The sequence below is a fragment of the Chroicocephalus ridibundus genome, chromosome 18 (genome assembly GCF_963924245.1).
Source record: "Chroicocephalus ridibundus chromosome 18, bChrRid1.1, whole genome shotgun sequence".
Taxonomy (NCBI): domain Eukaryota; kingdom Metazoa; phylum Chordata; class Aves; order Charadriiformes; family Laridae; genus Chroicocephalus; species Chroicocephalus ridibundus.
Window position 1 is genome coordinate 5,368,760 of NC_086301.1, and position 14,268 is coordinate 5,383,027.

At 51.3% G+C, this 14,268-nt stretch overlaps 1 protein-coding gene across 2 annotated transcripts in view; it reads left to right on the plus strand.

The window, feature by feature from the left end:
- Window positions 1-14,268, plus strand: part of OPCML (opioid binding protein/cell adhesion molecule like) — a 320,727-nt gene that overhangs the window by 145,772 nt on the left and 160,687 nt on the right. The gene's annotated exons all lie outside the window — the stretch shown is intronic.

Genomic DNA, 14,268 nt, shown 5'->3' on the forward strand with positions numbered 1-14,268 from the left:
ATAAATATAATTCCCTCTATTACCATGCTCTTCTCTTCATCGCGGTGTTGTTAGGTAGCAGATACCTTTCCCCTGCGTCTTCTCTAACTCGCGTTATGTGAATTGTGTTGTCTAAAGGCTTTATTGGGAAGGGGAGTGATGAGTTTGTAGCCGAGGGCGGATTTCGCATTATGGGGTGGGACGGGAGAGCGGCTCAGAATGGCATGGGGCTGCCTTGAAACGGGGACTTCTGGGGGTTTTTAGAGACAACTCTGCAGACACACTGGGGAAAGAAACTCTTCGCATGATGCTCAAACTCTTTCTTTGCGTGATGCTCAGACTCTCTTTGCGTGATGCTCAAACTCTCTTTGCGTGCCGCTCAAACTCTCTTTGCGTGCCGCTCAAACTCTCTTTGCGTGATGGTCAAACTCTCTTTGCGTGATGCTCAAACTCTCTTTGCGTGCCGCTCAAACTCTCTTTGCATGCCGCTCAAACTCTCTTTGTGTCATGGTCAAACTCTCTTTGCGTGATGCTCAAACTCTCTTTGCGTGCCGCTCAAACTCTCTTTGCGTGCCGCTCAAACTCTCTTTGCGTGATGGTCAAACTCTCTTTGCGTGCCGCTCAAACTCTCTTTGCGTGATGGTCAAACTCTCTTTGCGTGCCGCTCAAACTCTCTTTGTGTCATGGTCAAACTCTCTTTGCGTGCCGCTCAAACTCTCTTTGTGTCATGGTCAAACTCTCTTTGCGTGCCGCTCAAACTCTCTTTGTGTCATGGTCAAACTCTTTGCGTGATGCTCAAACTCTCTTTGCGTGATGCTCAAACTCTCTTTGCGTGATGCTCAAACTCTCTTTGCGTGCCGCTCAAACTCTCTTTGTGTCACGCTCAAACTCTTTGCGTGCCGCTCAAACTCTCTTTGTGTGATGCTCAAACTTTCTTTGCATGACGCTCCAACTCTCTCTTTGCGTGACGCTCCAACTCTCTCTTTGCGTGACGCTCAAACTCTCCATACAATGAAGTTTTCTTGCCAAAGACCCTTCCCAGTAGCTCTCCTGTTCCTCCCAGTGCCTGAGACCTGCTGGAAGGCTGAGATGGGACTTCGGCAGGTCCCCAACCCAGGTGCAAGCATCAGGGTGATGGCAGCCGGCAGCGTTTCGCTGCTGGAGGGCCCTGGGGCGGGAGCCAAATCGGGGCTGGATATTGACATTGAAAGTTGGCTTTTTGAAAGGCACAACAGCCTTTGCTTGCTGCAGAGCTAATTATTATGCAAATTCATGCTAATAAACTCTGCCTTGCGTGTTGTTGAGAAGCTGCCTTTCCCGGTTAACATACCAGTAATGAGAGGTAGATTTGTAATTCAGATGCCGGTGGTAATATCCTAAATTACTCTGTGCTATAATGGACTTTATTTCTTTCTCCCCTCAGCTTCTCCCCCTCCCGGCCCCCCCCAGTCCAAATGTCAATGCAAATCAGTTACAACTTTGCATATTTATTGCAGATGTATTTATTGTTGATACAGGGGTGAGACCCTCAGCTAAACAGCTCCCTCCGGCACTCGCGGTGGGGTTTTTACCTGGCTGGCGCCAGCCGCCGCATGCTGCGACGATGCTCGGGGGATGCTCTGCATCCCTCCAGCCTTCCCCAGCGCTGGCAGCGGGTTCGGAAAGGGGAGTTTTGTGACTCTGGTTTCAAAGAGCTTCGTTCTCCTCCGTGCTGGCCATCCTGCCTCGCTGCTTATTTCTTTTTCGCAGCAGTGATTTGCTGGAGGCAAAAGCCAGGTGGTGTTTGCCATGGGGGTGGGCAGCCCCAGGAGGGACAAACAGCATCCTCGCCATCTCCCCCTCCATCGCCTTTCTTTTCCTCCCCCCAAGGAACAGCTCTGGAGTGAGGAGAGCATATGTTTTTGGGTTTGGTTTTTTTTTTGGTGTTTTTTTTATTCATTAATTCCTTAGCATCTTTCAGTGCGTGGTTTTACATTACTGCTTATTCCCTGAGTTGGTAGAGATAACCAAGGAAGCACGGATCATTTCCAGCCTGAGCTAGGATTTAGGCCTTAAAGCTAGTGAACTGAGGCTTAGATTAGATGGCATCAGCCCTCTGTAATCTCTCTCTGTAAGATTTTGGCCCAACTTTGTCATCTTAATCAATGGAAAATCATGCAAGTCAGCTGCGCTTGACGTTTCCGCCACCGTTGGGCCGCTTCTGAGCCAGAAATACCCTTCTGTTACTCAGCGTCCCGTGTCGCGAAAAAAATGTAAGCGCAGGTTTCTTTCTGGAGCCGCGAATCAGGGATCAGAAAATCCTGATCTGAGGCCATCGGAGAGGGGACTGAAAAGCAAACCCACCTCCCATCGCACTGCAGGCGGACAACTGCCACCCTCGCTCTTTTTTTTGGGGGGGGAAAGGAGAGATCCTGCTCCTTGCTGGTGTTCGGCTTCCATTTGGGAGCAATGGGGGAGCAGTGCCGAAAGGAAAAACCGGTTTGTATTACTTCAGATTTTTGTGGGTTTGAGTTTTCTGGCTTTATAGCTTTTGTAGTTTTCCTTAGGGGAAAACCCTGCCGGAGGAGCTGGGGCTGTTTCGGCGGATTGTCCTTCTCTCGCTGAGCAGAGGGAATGGTAAGGGACAGAGTTACATCCCGGTGGGTTTCAGCTTTATGTGGGATCTTGTTGGTCCCGGCTTTCTGTTTACTCTGAGGTGTGTTTTCATTTTCTTTTTTACCTTGTTGAAGAAGAGACAGCTCCAAATCTTGGGAATATTCATAGCTCTCCAAATCCTTTTCATCGGTATGCCTTGAAAATTGGCTTTTTTGGGGGAATCACAGAATGGTTGGGGTTGGAAAGGACCTTAAAGATCATCTAGTTCCAACCCCCCTGCCCTGGGCAGGGAATAATCTCTCTGCTTTTGGCTCTTGGGGCGATTATCTGGGGAGGGAATGGTGAGCTCCAGCTCAGCTCGAGCTCTCCGAGCTGTCGTTTGTGGGTTGTGCATCCCTCATGGACCACACGTTTCCTTCCCTGGGTTTGCTCCAGTCCGGGGTCGGAGCACGAGGGACCGGGGAGACCTTGAGCAAGGGTGAGAGTGGGGACAGAACCAGGAGTGCCTCCAGGCCAGCCCGAATCAAACGCCAGAGGTTTTTGAAGCCTTTGAACATTATTTTTTAACTTTGCTTCCATTTACATTCTGGCTTCTGCATTGCAAGAAACCAGTCGGGATGAAGAGAGAGGGAGAGACTTCTGAAAGGGATCAGGAGATGCTCTGCAGCCCGGCTCTTCCTCCTTCTCCCTGTGGTGTCTCTTTGGGGACCAGAGGGATGGTCACCAGATACCCCGGGTTTGCTCTGAATCAGTGTTTTCTGATTTTTCCCAAGGCCGCACTAAAACTGCCAGAAATCATCCCTTCCAGCCCCAAAATATCCAGGAGTCACTGCAGAGCAAAGGGGTGCAGAGCCAGAATACTGCGTGCAGCCTCGGGGCGGGGTGTGTGTGTGTGATTTAAGACAGGGAGAGTAGCCGTGAGGGCTGTGTGTTATTCCCACCCCCTAATTTGCTTGTGTGGTCCCCACGTGGCCCCTCTGATGTGCCCTGGCTTCATGTCTGCATCTTGCAGGCAGCTGTGCATCCTTGTGCATCATCACATGCATCCTGGTGCATCTTGTGCATCCTTGTGCATCATGTGTGTTCTTGTGCATCCTTGTGCATCATACGCATTCCTATGCATCCTTGTCTGTCGTGGGTGTTTTCGTGCACCCTTGTGCATCATGTATTCTTGTGCATCCTTGTGCATCATGGGCGTCCTCCTGCATCCTTGCGTATCCTCCTGCATCCTCTTGCATCCTTATGCATCCATATGCATCCTCCTGCATCCTCGTGCGCCCCGACACCCTGGCGTGCTCGTGGCGGGGGTGCCAAGCATTGCTTTGCACTAAGCAGGGCCTGAAGGGTGTCTCGTCGCGAGGCAGCGGGCCCGCGGAGTGTGGGGATGCATTGGGGGTTACGAGGAGCCGGGAGCGGCATGCAGTGCTGCAGCTCTTCCACACGGTGCTGACAAAACTCCACGGCAGGCGGAGAAGCCTCTAGATCATCATCACTCCTTTCCGCAGGTCCATGTTCTCCCCGCCAGCCTGCGTGCTGCTGTAGTTTCCCCCATCCCATACGCGGGGAAAGGTTGGCAGTGCCTACCCTGCGACCAGGGCAGCGTTAAACTTGACCCCAGGGATGCAGCAAAGGGAAGGAGCTGCTTGTTTGGATGTTTAGGCTGTAGGTCTCAGCTCCTGGATTGCTGTGGGGTCTGGAGACCCGGGGTGGTGCCCTCCTCTTGTTCACCAGCTGCTCTCCAAGCCACGGAGTCAGGGTGCACAAGGCAGAGGGTGTTTCTTCTCATTTTCAAGTCGAAAGATGAGTCTGAAAGGGCATGTCCGCACTCTGAGGACTCCCTATGTGGTGTGACCTTGTGGGGGGGTTGGAGACAGTCATTTCCCGAGTTCGTGGGGTGGCAGAAGCAGGGGGGAAATCTCTCGCAACTGTCTACGCTGTGGCTTCACCCAAGAGCCAGCCTCCCACCGAGTGTCTGCCGCGGCTTCTTAATTGCTTTCTTAACTTTGTTATACTTCTTCTGCTGGCAGTGCCCCGAAGCAAGGAGTCCCCCAGGTGCATTAGCTCTTGCATGCTAAAATTAGCTGCTTTTATTTAATTTTAAAGAAACGTAGCTTCCTTTGAGTGCCTCCCAGCATCTGCTGCGGAAGGGGGCAGAGGGAACGCGCGGTTAATTTTGCATGTGCTGTTCCTTCAAGCACATGTATCCTCCATGTATTATTTGGCCTGCTGAAAGTTTTTAATGTTTCTTGCAGCTGTCCTTTGCGACCCTGCGCAAGTCAGGCTCCGTGGCTACAAAACGAGGGTATGAATACTTCATCTCTCCCGACATATGTCTGTCTGGACTGGTTAGAGCCGACGCTTTTCAGGGCGGGCGCATGGGCTCCCGTGCAGGCTGCAGAGCTCTGGGTTTTAGAATCACAGAATGGTTTGGGTTGGAAGGGACCTTAAAGATCATCTCATTCCACCCACCTGCCCTGGGCAGGGACACCTCCCACCAGCCCAGGTTGCTCCAAGCCCCGTCCAACCTGGCCTTGAACCCCTCCAGGGATGGGGCAGCCACAGCTTCTCTGGGCACCCTGGGCCAGGGGCTCACCGCACTCACAGCAAAGAATTTCTTCCCAATATCCCATCTCAATCTCCCCTCTTTCAGTGTAAAACCCTTCCCCCTCGTCCCGTGGCTCTCCTCCCTGCTCCAGAGTCCCTCCCCAGCTTTCCTGGAGCCCCTTGAGGGCCTGGAAGGGGCTGGAAGGTCTCCCCGGAGCCTTCTCTTCTCCAGGCTGAACCCCCCCAGCTCTCTCAGCCTGTCCTCCCAGCAGAGGGGCTCCAGCCCTCTGAGGTGTTTGAGCCCTGCTGAGCCCCCAGGACTGGTTTTACCTGGGCAGAAGCGCAAGGTGGGGGGACATCAAAGTGTTTGGAGACCCCTTCTCTGCCATGTGTTGCCTTGGCCAAGTCACTTAGGATACCCGTCCCTCAGCTTCTCGCTGTTTGGGGTCGTGTTGGGGTGGTATTGGCATGGTAACTGGAGTAATCTGGCATGGAGAGGGCACGAAGCGTCTCAGAAGAACCTGAGCCAGGAGGGAGAAGGGCTGGAGGGTCTCTCTCCTTGCCAAGTTTCCTAAGCTGAGGCCAGCACGCACGTGCGTGTTTTACATAGGGCGCTAAAATAATTTATGGAGAGCTTCTCCCTTTCAGCAGAGGAGGTGGTCAAGACGAGCGAATAAATCTTTAAAAGAATAATGTTTTCAAAATCAGGCTCCTTGTCCTCGAACCCTTTGATGTATGAGAGCAATAGTAGGTAGGACACATAGTGAAATATACATGAGATCTCCCTGGAAGAGAATGGCGGAGTGGAGAAAATATTAGTGTTTACATCAAAACTCAATTGGAGCACTCGTTTCAAGATGATAGTTTATTATATTGAATGCAATTTAGTCCCAGGAGGATGTTTCTTCTGCGGGTGACACCGCAGGCTCGCTCCCCACCTTCTCCCCGTCGCCGCACCTGGCTGATGCACGCTCTCCGTCTCGCTGCAATCTCGGGATGGTTGGGAAGGGAAAAGGAGGAAATGACTGAGTTTTTGGCAGATTTTCTGTTTCTTAGAGGCCCGGGGCTGGTGTCGGCTGGTGTTGACCCCAGGTTGGGAGGGATGCGTTGGGAGATGAGAGGATGCAGAGGGAAGAAACCCCTGGTGAAGCGGAGAGCTGGTTTTCAGGTCATCAGTCCCTCCCCTCTGTCCTGCCCCCTTTCAAAACCAAGCCAGTGCCCGGTATCGCTGTGATTAATGGATGGAGGAGGGTTACTCCTGCTTCGCACCTCTTTGCTGAGCCTGGACTCGAGCAGATCACCAGTGGGCTACGTTTGCTACGTCTCCAGGTAGACAGATATTGCACTACGTGAAGGGGAGGGCTGGGGAGAAGGAAGGTGCGTGGACTCAGCATCCTCCAGGAGCCCTGATGCCATGGGGACAGGGAGGGCAATACTTTCAGACAGGTGACCCATAGAGACCCGCCTCTTCTGCTCCAGATGCAGCAGGTGCGGAGGTCTGCAGCCTTGCTGGCTGCTTTTAAGACACTTTTATTTGCAGTGGGTGCACAACGTGGCGTTGAACGGCGAGGCGCGCAGTGGCGGGTAGCTTCGGGAAGGCGGCGGATCCTAGAGGGCTTGCCTGAATATTTCCTCCAGACCGTTTGGGGACCCATCACAGGTTGGGTGCCGTGGGGCAGCCGGAGGGGTGCCTGGCATCGCCCCACAGCTGGACGAGGAACCCTGAGCATCCCCAGCAGCACATCAGGGCTTGGGAGTCTCTTAGAGTCCAGTTTTTAGCCAAGGCGGAGAATATTTTAGTACCTCGGGGCATGTGGTGCAGCAGAAGTGTATCATTTTGTTTATTCTTCTTTTTTTTTTTTCTTTTCCTCAACGCGCTTTCCCTCCCAGTTATGAAGAGCCGTGTCAGAAATCCCTCCCGCCTAGTGCATTTTTCACCAGTATATTAGCCGGTCCTGGATGGTGGGCACCTCGCTTGCTCTTGAATAACATTGACTGTAATCCGTGCGCGTTTCCTGGGCTGGCGGTGGATGGGATTCCCCAGGGCTGGGGCTGTCAGGGCCGGCGAGCGTGATTTGCTTCGCAGGCGGAGGATGAATGCCGTTAGCAGAGTTATTAGTTCTGCCGATGGCTGCCCTGCACGGGGCAGGGAAACCAGGGGGAAACTGGGAAACCAATGGGAGACCCCCATCCTACCTGGGGCTCTCATTTCTCCTTCATTTCCTAATGTGCAATTAGTCATATGCATGTAAATTACAGAGGGAGCGGGAGATGAGTGTGAGAATTAAAAAAAAAAAACACAACAAAAAACCCATAAAAATATTAATTTATTCCACTGCAAATGTTGTTTTTCATAACCCTGTTCCTCTCGGCGGCCGCGGGGTGGAGGGAAGGAGGCGGTGGTGTAGGCGCCGGGCAGCAAGGATGAGGTTTTCAAAGTCACCCGGGAGATCGGGATGCTCGGTTCCCATTAATTTTAATAAGAACGGGACATCTGTCTCATCGCTGACTTTGAAAATACCAGCCCAAACTTTGTCTAACCCTGGGTTCTTTCTCCGCCTGTCGCTATCTTTTAACAATGCTTCGAGGGCGTTTAGCAATAAAAAGTAGCTTTTAAACACCCGGGTGCTTCCTGACCGGCTGCCGGCATGGATTGATAGAGACCTTGTTAAAGGGAGAACGCAGCATTTTTGTGGTTTCAGACCTGCTGCGGGGCAGCAGAGAGAACGCCTCTTGTTCTGTCCGATGATCGGCCATTAATACAGGGTTAAGAGTATCTTTAATTTATTCTAAAAACCTCCAAGAAGAGAATAATCAGTGTTCTTCCCAGGTAACTCATTCCCGTTAGCGATATGGTCTGCCTTGGGACGTGGCATCCCAAAGTGGATCCCTCCTGCTGCTCCTGCCCCCCTGGACCATCCGTCTGATGGTCAATTTATATTTACCTGCTGATGGACTCCCTCTTTGCACACCCCGCGCCGCAGTCCCGCTGTCTATCCAGCGTTTGATTTCTTCGTCCTTACGTGTATTACTTTCCAGTTGTCTTTATTGAATTTCATCTCACTTTTTTTGTTGTTGTTTTTTTTTTTTTTTTATTTTTTCCCCAGCTGTTTGTCTAATTTATTGCGAGTATTTTGAATTCCGAGCGTGCCCCGCTCCTTCCAGTCCAAGCTCCTCTTTGCACGATCTCAGCTGCTTTTTCTGCTTTATTTTCCCCATCCCTGCTGAAGTACAAAGCGAATAGACTCCGGCCCAGGGCACACAAAGGGAACCCATTTGAAATGCCCTTCCCAGTGACGGGGAAATGCTCGGCCGTTATTCCCTGTGTTGGTTCAGCCGATGACGTTTCCACCCCCGGTGCTGCCCGAGCTTTTTCCCCCCAACTTCTCACTCGTAGGGGATGTCACGTGGGACGATGTCAGGCGCTTTAATGAAGTCAAGGTATATCGCATCTGTTGCCTCCCCCGCTCCGATCCATGAGGCCAATTACACCGTCAAAAAAGGAAATTAAGTTGGTTTGACATGATTTGCTATTGACAAGTCCGCGGTGGCTGTTTCTTATCACTCCATTATCTCCTCAGTGCTCCCAAAATTGATTGCTGTGTAATTGGGCCGCGCGTCTGGCAGAGGATAGGGCAAAATGTGTGCAACCCCTCGGGCAACCGGCACAGTGGAGGCAAAAGCAGTTTCCTCCTCGGCTTTCATGTTTTCAGCTCCGTCTGTGGCCGCTGCTGAGGAGGGTGATGGGTCCACCCGGCCAGGGTCCTCCTGCGGTGGGCGCCTTTGGTGGAAGTCTTGGTCTTTTCCATTTTGTTGGCATCAAAAAAAGGGCTATGGGCTTGCTTATTTAGGGATTGATGGGATCTCAGGGGGAGCTCGGCATTGATGGGATCTCATTATCCCGTTGACTCCCAAATCCCCGGAGGCCGTCAGTGGATATGGAGTCAGCCGGTTCCGCAGCCCCGCGCCTGCCGTCTCCCTCCACCGGCCTCCCGTGTTTACTCTTGGTACGAGCACCACAATTTAGTTTTATGACCCAGCGATCAATTCTGCATCAGGAGCTCGGGAATGGCCACTGATGTGTTTCCGATAAATGGTAACGTCGAGGAAAAAATATGTATGATCCTGTCCCTATCTCGTTTCCTTCTGCGCCGCACCCGCCTTTTGCGAACGTCTCCAGGGGGCAGGAACGGGGACTTGTTTATCCAGGGCATTAGGAACGAGGGGATATCGATTCTCCGGGGATGGGAGGGATGATGGGGAGGAAATCCATGCAACAAAGTTCCCTGGCGAAGCCGCCGGTCACCTGCGAGGCTGCGGAGATGGGGAACGCGCACCGAGCGCGCCGTGGGTCTGCAAAGAGTGATTGCTCTGTAGTCAGAAATGAAATGTATTGCAGGGAAAATAACTGGAGGCTGACGTTAATAATTAAGCTTTCTAATGAGAGCATTAGTTTTTCTCCGGTAGATGGATTCAGCCTTTCCTGTCCTGGCGTTGTTGTGTGTAAACCAAACTCAATTTTCTGTCTGCCTTTGTTGCTCAGGACAGAACGCAACACGGGCAGGAATTCCTCCTCTTGCCTTCCGTGATGGACAGGCCAGAAGAGGATGGGAGCAATTATATTTCATGTATTCCTCCTCCACGGGCGTTTGGTCCTGCCTCCGGGACCCTCCGCTTTCCTCATCTGTAAAATGGACTTTAGGGATCCTGCTGCTGCGTGGATTTTTCTGAAAAAAAGTATTTTTCCGAAAGTCATCTGCGTTTCACTGAGATTTACATTTGTGACGGTAGGAAAGGACTGGAAATAGGGAGGATCTAGTATGCCCCACTTTTTTTTTTTCTTTCTGGGGGAAAATCCAAGCTGAGACATTTTGTTTGAAATTGGCACATCAAAACTTTGCAAATGCGGTTTGGTACGACTCACCGGTTTGATGAAACAAAGCCAAAAAAAAAAAAAAAAGTCCCCGTTTCTGAATTTCAGCATTGTGGAACTGATGATTCCGGAAAAACCTTTCAACTTCTCACCCTATCTCGAGATGAAAACAAATGTTGAACTACTGAGATTTCCCAGAGGAAGGAAATTCTGCTTTCCTAACACCTCTAACACTTACTTTTTGTTGTAAATCATTTTGAGCTCTACAGATGAAAAGCTCTTGGTAGATGCAAAATATTGCTGCTTTTTATTTTATTTATTATTCATCATGATAGTTCATGCCCAAAGAGGAAATCATATTCTTTCTTTCTTAGCTGCTGGGACCTATGAAAATCACCCAGCTATGGAGCCTGAATGCTTGTAGCTGTGGAAAAAAAAGGGAAATTCATTAAAATTTCATCGTTTCTGGCTTAAAGTGTTTATTTCATTTGACCGGCTCTGCTGGGGGGGATGTCTTCTGGCTCCCAAAGACCCAGTGGGCTTTGGTTTGACAGGGCCGGCCACTTTGTACGGGCTCTTGGAGGGAGCTCTTGGAGGTCTGGGGGAGGAGGAGGAGGCAGTTGATGAGCTTTGCTAATTACCATGGTTTGCAGGCAGCCAAGACCCAGGCGGAGGTAGCAGGACCACGTCTTGTCCAATTCTGTGCCGATTGGACTTGCTTTGTCCCAGGTGGGCACAGGTAGCCGGGAAGGGGGGATATTAAAAGGACACATGGCAAAGCGTCTATGTGGCGGCGGAGGGAGGGAGCCTTCGATGGAAGTCTCCCCAAATACGCAATCAATTTTGACTTAATAAGACATTTATTGCATAATAAACAACAACTGATTCATGAAAAAATATTTATTGAGGATTTATGGCCGGGTAATGAATTTGTAGCTCAGTTTGCCTTGACTAGATTTATTTACATAGCAGTTAAACCCCAATCAATAATATGCTTTTAATAATCACTATATTTAAGTGGTATTTCAACAATGCACTGTAATTAGACCATGAATTCTGCTGTAATTCTTTAGATTTAGTATACTTTGGGGTTCAGAGTCTCTCCTTGATCGTGATGCGAGTGCTCCATTAACATTAATTAAGTGCGTGCCAATCAAGCAGAGAATAAACCTCACTCTGTGCGCTCCGTCGGTGAATAGCAATAGGGCGGTGGGAGGGAAGCGGCTTGGGCTTCCCGGGATAGACAGCAACCGTTCCGCTTCAGCATCCTTCACTGGCTCCTGTATCTTCAGATCGGTCGCCACCAGGATTGGCTCCTGGTAGAAGGAGATCCAGGGCAGAGACCCGAGCTACTGATGAGTGCGCTTCCATCCACCGATGCCGCTTGGCTTTGTCTTGCCAAAGTAGCCCCCAGGCAAGGCTCTGTCTGCTTTTGAGGTTAAATTGCTGGTTTATACCCATGAAGCTGCGACTACAGCTCAGGCCGGGGGCAAAAAGCCCCCGGGAACTGGGTTTGCTGGGCATATTTGATCTCTCGCTGGGAGAACAGCTCCTGGGACAGATGGTCCATCGCGGAGGATGCGGGACGGTGATGCTCATCCCGCTCCCAGTGCGGGTAGGATGTAGGTTTGTGTTGGGAGCAGGGAGTGGGTCCAGCTCTTTGTGGCTGTTTAGCTGCCGGTGCCAGGCAAGTGGTTGCGAGGAGGTCTGGCGCTTTGCTTCCCCTCTGCCCGCGATAATTTCAGCTTGGCTTTTCAGTCGGGTTTAGTATTCTGCTGGGCGCGCTGAGAAACGTGAGCGTGGAGTGGGTGCACTTCAGAGCATGATTCTGCAAAGTTTTGTTCTATTCGCAAGGCACTTGGAAGTCTTTCTAGATGAATTACGCTTTGAAACCGCGTTTTTCTCCTGCTCTTGGTCTGTCTGTCTGTCTAATCTCTCTTTGTCTTGGCAATTGTACCTCCTGTCTCTGTCTGCAGCCGATGATATCGCTCCTGAGAAAGATACGGGTGTGTATATTTAGAAAACGCTTCCTGCATTCCTCTCCCACAAGGGACGCTTGAAATGGCTTTGGGGAAAAAAAAAAAAAAGACCAAAAATATGGCCCTTCACTTCTCTTGCTTCTGCCTTATTAGAACAGAGCCCTAGGCAGGAGTGACGCCACAGAGCACTGGCGGGGCTGGCAGTGGAGGAGGTGATGAGCTGGTGAATATTTACCGAACCTGGAGAAAAGATTCAGTGCTAAGGACTTTTTTCTATTTAATTCGGTAAAACATCTCCTGGCGGCGTTCAAGTGCTGTTGCCGGAGGCGTGCGGGAGGTGGCTGCATCCCCTCCTGATGAAATGGGGCAAAAAACTTGACGGGGTTAAAAGCTCCGTGCAAGAAGCTCCGTGCGAGCTTTCCCCAAAAAGCTTTTCCGTGGAGTCGGGAAATGAAGCGAGACAGCGGACAGGGAAGAAGGATGTGGCGTGTTATGGTAATCGCTCTTGTTAATTGCTTTGACTCCAATGACTAGTCATTTCTTATCCTAACAAAGACATGATAGCCATCCAGTCCTGATCGCAAAGCAAATCCCGAAGGGAGCTCCTCTTCTTGCTCCGTCGTGGACCCAAACTGCCTTGCGCCTGCCAGCCCCAAGGCATTGTCGGTGTGGGGACATAGTGGTGGCCATCTGGGGGTCACCATCTCGTGGCGGGCTGAGCCTGACAAACCCCGAGGGGTTTCGCCGGAGCGAGGGGTTGTACGAGGCATCGGTCCGGACACCTCTGTTCCTTCTGCCTGGGATGACCAGGGTATGGAAAGGCAAGGCAGGGATGGTGAAGGCAGGCAGGGATGCTGAAGGCACGCAGGGATGCTAAAGGAAGGCAGGGATGCTGAAGGTAGGGATGCTGCCGTCAGTATGGTACCAAACCCCTTTGAGCTAAACAGGATCCTGACACTCAGCTATACAATTCGCGCTGATTCCTCGGTAAACTCATGCTCTAAAGCCAAGAGGAGCGGGTGGAGAGGTGCCTGCTGCTTTTCAGCTGGGCTTGAGCCAGCGCAGAATAATTGCGTTGACTGTTTCACTCTGCGCCTGACAGTTCAGGGCTTCGAAATCCCCCACAAAAGAGACCTGCATATAGAAACTTGACTCGGAGTCCAAAGCAAAGCTTGCAACTGGCAGAAGTGCAGATCTTCGGGCTCAATCAGATGCATAAAGACGGGCAGGCAAAGCTGAGATGGGAATACGTTGCTTCAGCTGCGCGCAGAAAGCTGCCGAAATTTTCCATATCAGAGAGATGCTTTACAAAAAGGGATAGTCTGGCCTGGGGTTTGCAGGGAGGAAAACAACAGTGATGACGATAGCAGCAACAAAAAGCTCCCCCTGCTTTCCACACTGGTGGGAATTGCTTGTTTATTCTCTTCCAGTGACTTTTCTGAGCCAGCTTTCTCCATTTACAAGTCGAAAGCATCTGCCCGCTTGCCCTTGGCATGTCACAAGCTCCCGCAGCCCGTCGGGGAGGGTGTCTGCCACCAACGTCACCGGGGGCAGTGAACCTGTGTGCAGCCGGGCTGGGGATGCGTTTGGGCTCGGAGGTGCCCGGAGGGCGGCCGCGTTGTGGAAGAGGGCTGGATGAAGCAGTTATGGGTGTTTTTTTTTTTTTTTTTTGGATGCGGAATGGTGATTTCATGCATTTCTCCTCATTCCATGCAACGTGTGCCTCTTGGCCATTAAAGGAGCAGTTCGGCTGCAGGGGGAAGGTGTTGGTCACGCTCTGGATTGTGCTGGAGATTCTTCAAAATGAATCCGAGGAGGAGAGGAGCGCATGCTGTTGCTCTGCAGGAGATTTTAAACTACTCTTAGATATTCAGTCCGAGTAAGAGAGGTCATGTTTTGCGAGAGGAAGACTTTGCTGCTACCAGCAGCATCTTTCTCTCGGGTAAGGAATAGCTCGCCCGGCTCAGGCGTGCAGTTGGGAAGCCCAGCTGGCCCAGCGATGGCCACGAGAGCACTTTCCTCCTCCCTGCTGCATTATAATTCCCCCGGCATTGCAGCAGCGATGGACACTCGGACATCGGTTGCATTAAACATAGGGTCAGTCATTTCCCTGCCTTCGTTCTTTGTCTGTAATTCGGCATCTAATGGCAGCAATTAGTCACTGTCGGAGAAGGGATGAGCAAGCTCCTGGCTCATCCCTGCTCTCTGACGGATCTGCTCCTCCAGAGGGATGGAAAGGTCGTTAGCAGAGGGTTAGTTATTGATCGGCTGGGGGGAGAGAGAGGGTCCAGAGGTGAA